Source organism: Gavialis gangeticus, unplaced genomic scaffold (genome assembly GCF_001723915.1).
Source record: "Gavialis gangeticus isolate Ggan-Ray unplaced genomic scaffold, GavGan_comp1, whole genome shotgun sequence".
NCBI classification, from domain to species: Eukaryota; Metazoa; Chordata; order Crocodylia; family Gavialidae; genus Gavialis; species Gavialis gangeticus.
The window spans coordinates 46,494,023-46,500,208 of NW_017729031.1; positions in this window are offsets into that span (position 1 = coordinate 46,494,023).

The window sequence follows — 6,186 nt, forward strand, 5'->3', positions numbered from 1 at the left end:
GGTCTGCAGGGGGGGTGGGTTGGGGGCTTCAGGGCCTATTTTTGGCCCCCCAACCACTCTCCTGTAAACCTACACACTCACCCCTGTTGTACACACTGTGCATGCAGTATGTTGAAAACAAGCAAAATCTTTATCAGGGATAAGGAGATATGCCATGTTTACTGAAAGTACAAATACATTAAAAAATCATATTCACATACACACAGTTCTGCTGATGCTAAGATTTTACCAATCTTTTAGTTGCTCGAGTCAGCTTAGTGGCCAGCTACGGTGAACATAAGGAGGGAGACAGGTCTCTGTTGGACACACACAATACTCCATCACTGTTGTGCAGAAGTACCCAAAGATTCTTTATTCTCACCCATCTTTTATAGTAGCAGTTTCCCATGTATGTCTATGGACCTCGCTATGTCATGGTGTTTACATGCCAGCTGCACACCTTCAGTTCCTGCAGCTGAATCATGCATGGTATGTTCAGACCCATTGTTCCTGTTTTGGTCAGGTTTGTCATTTCTATGGGTGGATTCTTCTTTGTTTTGGGTTTATCTGCAATCTTCAGCCATTAGAACAGGAGGTTGCCACAATCTTTGGTCACTGAAACTTTTGACCTTTGAAACAAAAGGTCATCTCTTACCTCCCTTCACATGCATACCCTATTTTCTTTCACATAAATACTATATTTAAAGAAGAAAATCCAAACAAAATTGTGTTACACTTAGGCCAAGCAATATAAAAATAAATTGGACTCCAGCTTAGCTAAGCTAAATAATACAGCAATAAAATAGATATATTCAAAGTAAAATGGATACAAGTTAGTTTAAAAGAAAATCGGTCGAGGCCTGACACCCCTCCCCCCACCAAAACTTATTTCCTTAGCTCCCAGCATCCACAAATGCTAATAAAATGGATGGGAGGTTGGGGGGGCATGGAGCTGGCTGCTTTATGGGGGGGGAGTGAGGGGCCAGGGGGCTTAAAATAGCTCAGTTCCAGGGGGGGAGATAGAAAGAATACAGAGGTAGGAAGAGTACAGTCCTGGGACTGGGGCCAGCGGCTGGGTTTTCCTAGCCCTGGGGCTGTGCAGGTAACGGTATTGAAGTTTGATTCACCTGTCCAATCTAGATCAATTAAGTTTGAGTTTACATTAATCAGGTCTATCCTTAGACCAAGTTCTGCCATTTTTAGACCAGTCTATGTGCATGGAACTTCTATACTGTTATGGACTTAGATTGATTTCTGATCACTAAGACTGGGTCTAAGTATAAGGTCTGCACCTAGGTGAACTAAGATAGATCAGGTAGCCATTTTTAATGCAATCTAACCTTCCCTTAGCCCCCCGAACATCTGCATTTCACCTTAAAGTTATTAGCAGCTGAAACTGCCCTTTAGAATGGAACAGCTTGTTAAACCTTAATTATGAGTGTTATTAGGTACTTGTCTATATGGTATGAATGGATGTGTGTATGAATACACACTTAATGTTGCGAGAAGTTTGGTGAATTTTTCAGATACTAATATCCTAATGGGTAGATTTTATTGATATTATATTACAGTGTTTATTTCTAGGCCTTTGGTACCTTTTTAAAAAAATGATTCTCCATATTGCCAATATTGTGTGAGTACCAACAGAACATCAAAAGCATTATCCTAGAAACACACTAAGATGTGCAGTAATTGCATCTGAATATCTCCCTGTGTTAAGTGGTCAAACATTTTTGGACCCCCAGAAATAGCTTGTAGAGCAAATACCATTTCAAAGTATTGCAGGCTGAACCTCTACTGTGACAGATCCCCTCAAACAATAGTGATCAAATGGCTTAAAGCAAACATTTGACTTAGCTCAGAAAGGTTTTGATGATTATTCTAAAAAACTAACACGAATGGTAAATTGTAGGAGACAGATTATTTTCTCTTGTTGTCCAGAGGAGACATCTTGTAGAGGAGACTTAGCTCCAAGAAGGAGGACTAATGAGGCCTCTGAATCAAAGTGAAAAATAGTTTAACTTAATTGTGGAGTGGGGGTGGCATCTGGACATTAGTGGCTTAGGGAAAGCAACATGTGTGAAGTTACTACTGTGACTCATGCGGTGCTTTGAAATCTTTTAAATGAGAAGAAAGGAGGGAACTCTTTAGGAAAGATTTACCAGAGTGACATTCCTAGGTTCTAGGGAACAAGAAGTAAATTGGAAACCTGAAGCCCTAAGATAAGGGACAAGGAGGAAAGATTGGGTCTGAAGGACTAAAAGAGCTTTACAAAATGAAGACTTAATAAATCAAACACCACGAAAGGGAATGCTAATTTAAATACATTGGCCTAAAAAATTAATTGGTAGACCTAGAGAAAAACGGAGGCAAGGCAAACAGTGGCTCCATCAGCCAGAAAGGGACAGCTGTGAAATCTGACCTTGCCACAAAATGTCACATTTGTTGACCTTTTTGATTAGATGAGCACATTTCTACAAAGGAAAAGTGTTTAGCTTTAAAGGAGTTGGAACAAAATGGAAAAATAACACACTATCTCGAGCCTTATACTCCCAGCTATACTTGCCTTCTGATGTTTTCAGAAGAGAAACAGAGTAAATGAGTTACCACTTAAGTTTTACAGTCTTACACTAGAATGCAATCTGGTGTCACCTTCCCCAAGTGGAAAAATGACAAATCTTCTCACTGTATTTGTAACGTGGTTAGCAGTCCTTTTGCTGAGTGATATAGAAATATGGAATAGTAAGAGGATGGCCTCCAACTTAAATGCCAGACTGTTTCTCATTGCTGTAGTGCTCTGGATAGATCACTTTTTCTAGTGGCAGTTGTCACATAGATTTAGACCCCATTTGCTGAAATGTCTGCCAGAAACCTGGGCTATCAAAACTGTGTAGATGGGTGCTCCTATCACTGCCTTGTTATTTAGAAAATACTGAAATATATTCATATGCGTCCATGGTATTGTCATTGCATATGGATCACACACCACAGTTTTACTGCCCTTTACCCTTCCTTCCATCCACATGCAAACTAACATAATAACTCACGAAAAATTATAGTGACCCTTGAGTATGATTTCTATTACTGTTGCTCATCTGTCTGCTTTACAGATATGATACAAATCATGTCAGAAATTATATACAGTTTTTTAGTAATACGTAATTTCTCACTATTTTCATTACTTTTTCATGATACAACAACAACACTAATATCCAAAACAACACATAGTTCATCTATGAAAACATAGATGGTTACAATTAGTTCTCAAACTATATCATTCTTTCTATGTAATGCAGTGCAGTAGTACGTTCAGCCATGGAAAGCTCAAAAAAATAATGCTGCAGGCCTGAAAAATAGCAGTTAATATTGCATAGAAATGAGTTCTATATGCAAGATTGAGTTCCAGATCTGGAATTAGGTGGGTCTGGTTTTAATATACTTATTTTATACCTCTGTAGTTGACTCTGCTGAAAGTAATCTTGCATCACACTGATTTATAATATAGAGACTAGTTCCCAGACTGAAATTCAGAGCCCCACCACACATAAATAGGATACTACATTATTCAGATCATGGTGAAAGAAACTCATTTTCTAAACCAGCAATGCCAACTCTCAGCTGGTAAAAGGTTGGAAAAGTTACTGAATTTTGTGTTGCTGGCAATGGTAATAAAAATTCAGGCTAGACCCCAAAATAGATGCAAACATTTTATTTTGAATATTTGTCTATGACTGCCAATTTTATTATTCTCCAGTGTTTGTTTTGAAAATGCAAATTATTCTGGTTGATTTGGAGTCTACCTTTCTCATTTTTACTCTCTTTGTATTTGCTAACATTTCATTTGAACAATGATTAGTACTCAGATTTCACTCAGAACAACATTATTACACCAAGCAAGGATCATTTCCATTTTCTTTTTTTTTTTTTTAGAGGACAGGATGTTTACTGAAGGGAAGTCAAACAATTCTTAGTAAAATTAAATGAAAAGGTAGCTGAGTGCATGAGCTTTTGTGTTCTGGGGGATTAGGTGATTAAGATAATTTTCAAAAAAAGGTAAATCAACTTGCTAAAAGAAGCCACTTGCACAGTATTTTAGACACAAAGCAAACACATCCAAACCCTTATTAAGCTATAAATTGTAGTCTTGTAAATGTTTCTCTCCAAGACTTTTTGTGTGAAATGGTTCACATAACTCCTTTTACACTAATAGAATAACACTTATAATCTTAGTAACTATGGGTCTTGTTAAACATTGCACTTCGAGCCACTCAAATGTTGATTGGTGATAGTGCTAGATTGAGTTTGGAACAGTCGCACCTTTAGGCTAAAAACCTTCTCTGACTGTCCTCTACCTGACCAGCAGGGCTATGAGAAACAGCAGTTTTGTTTTGACTTCTGTTTTGCTGTTTTGAAGGGACAGTGTTTCATTTCATCATTTCATTTCATTTTGAAGCACTGTCCCATTTCGTTTCATCAAAACTGTTTCACTGTTTCAACTTGTTTCAACGTTTTGCCCATAGGCTATAATGGGGAATTATGAAAATGCCTATAACTTTGTCATTTCTTGCCTGATTCAGATGCAAATTGCAAGGATGGTAACCCCTTGTGAGGGCATGAAACCTGCCATGTTTCAAGGAGATAGGTTCAGGGTGTTTTGTGAAACTGCACCTCAAACAGTTGAAATAAAACTTGAATCACTTGCTGGCAGCAGCAGCCTGCTATCATCCTGTGCGGCGATCCGGGGGCCCGCATCCTCGGGAGGGCTGCAGGGCTGTGCCAGATTCCTCCTGGGAGTGCGGGCCCCTGGATCTATGTGCAGGATGACAGGAGGCTGCTGCTGCCACCTGCCTCCCACCACCAGGCTCAGATCTGTGGGGCTGCGGAGCCTCCAGCCACTGGACTGTGCTTGCCAGAGCTGTGCTCAGAGCCAAGGCTCCACCAGCCCCCTGGAGCTCAGCCCGGCAGGAGGTGGCAGGCGAGCCAGTGGCATAGCTGCTCGGAGTGCAGCCCTGGCAATCACAGCCTGATGATGGGAGGATCCGTATCCCCACAGAGCTGAACCTGGCGGCAGGAGGTGGTGGACAGCCACTGGCCAGGGCTGTGCTTGGAGCCAGGTCTGTGCTTGGAATGGCTCTGCCACTGGCTCTCCGCCACCAGGCTCAGCTCCACAGGGCTGCGAAATGTCCTGCTGCTGGGCTCTCCTGCTGCCTCCTGCTGCCAGGCTGAGCTCCATAGGGCTGGCTGAGCTGCTCAGCCCTGGCTCTCCCCTGCCTCAAGGCACCAGGCTGCTTTGAAGCTCGAAACGTTTTGAAACTTTCAGAATGTTTCAAGTGCCCTCATTTCATTTCAACGTTGTCTTGAAGCCTTTTGTTTCATTTTGATTTCACTGTTTCAAGCTCGAAATGCATCAAAACAGTTTTGAAACAAAACACACGTCAAAATTTTGCACAGCTGTGACTTGCCACCAGAGGACTACTGAATAGGTGCTTAACTACAGCTATGAGTAGCCACTGCAGGGCTGGTGAGCCAGCTTCTATATCTGCACTAGGTGGGGGTGAGAGAGAGATGGGTATGGGGGGAGGATGGTGAAATGAAGGAAATCAGCCACTGAAGGGCAAAACTGCAAGAAGTAAAAAAAAAAAGAATTTAAAAAGAAATAAAATGGAAGTAAATTAAATAAGGTTTCATGTTTTAATGAATTGGGATTTGGAAGTGGGGTGTAGGAGGTGCTAGTTATGCTTCCTGGGGTGACTAGAAGGTGGGAGTGGTGAGGGAAGGTGCTTTTCAGGGACCTACTGCCCCTGTCCTCAGAAGGAAGCCCCAAAGCCCCAACTCATGGTGATCTAATCTAGTCCCCTGTCTTGTTCTGCCCCCATGCCTGCTATACCCCACTCCTGGATCCTCCATGTCATGCATCTTGACTAGCTAGCATGTGCCCTGTAAGCTATTTCCATGGCGTTACACCTCTGGGGGTGGGAAGGTCACACCCTGGGGCAGTAGAGGGAATTCACTTGGTGTCAGAACCACCCCTTGACAAGCAGGTTTCAATAAAATACTGCTTGTTTCACAAGATATTTCTTCTTTGGAATCTCCATCCTCAGAAATTTTAAATTGTAGGCTGAACAAACATTTGACTGAAATGGCTTAAACAGCCATTTTGTATAGTTAGTTTCTTAGTTTCATAGTTTCTAGGGTCGGAAGGGACCT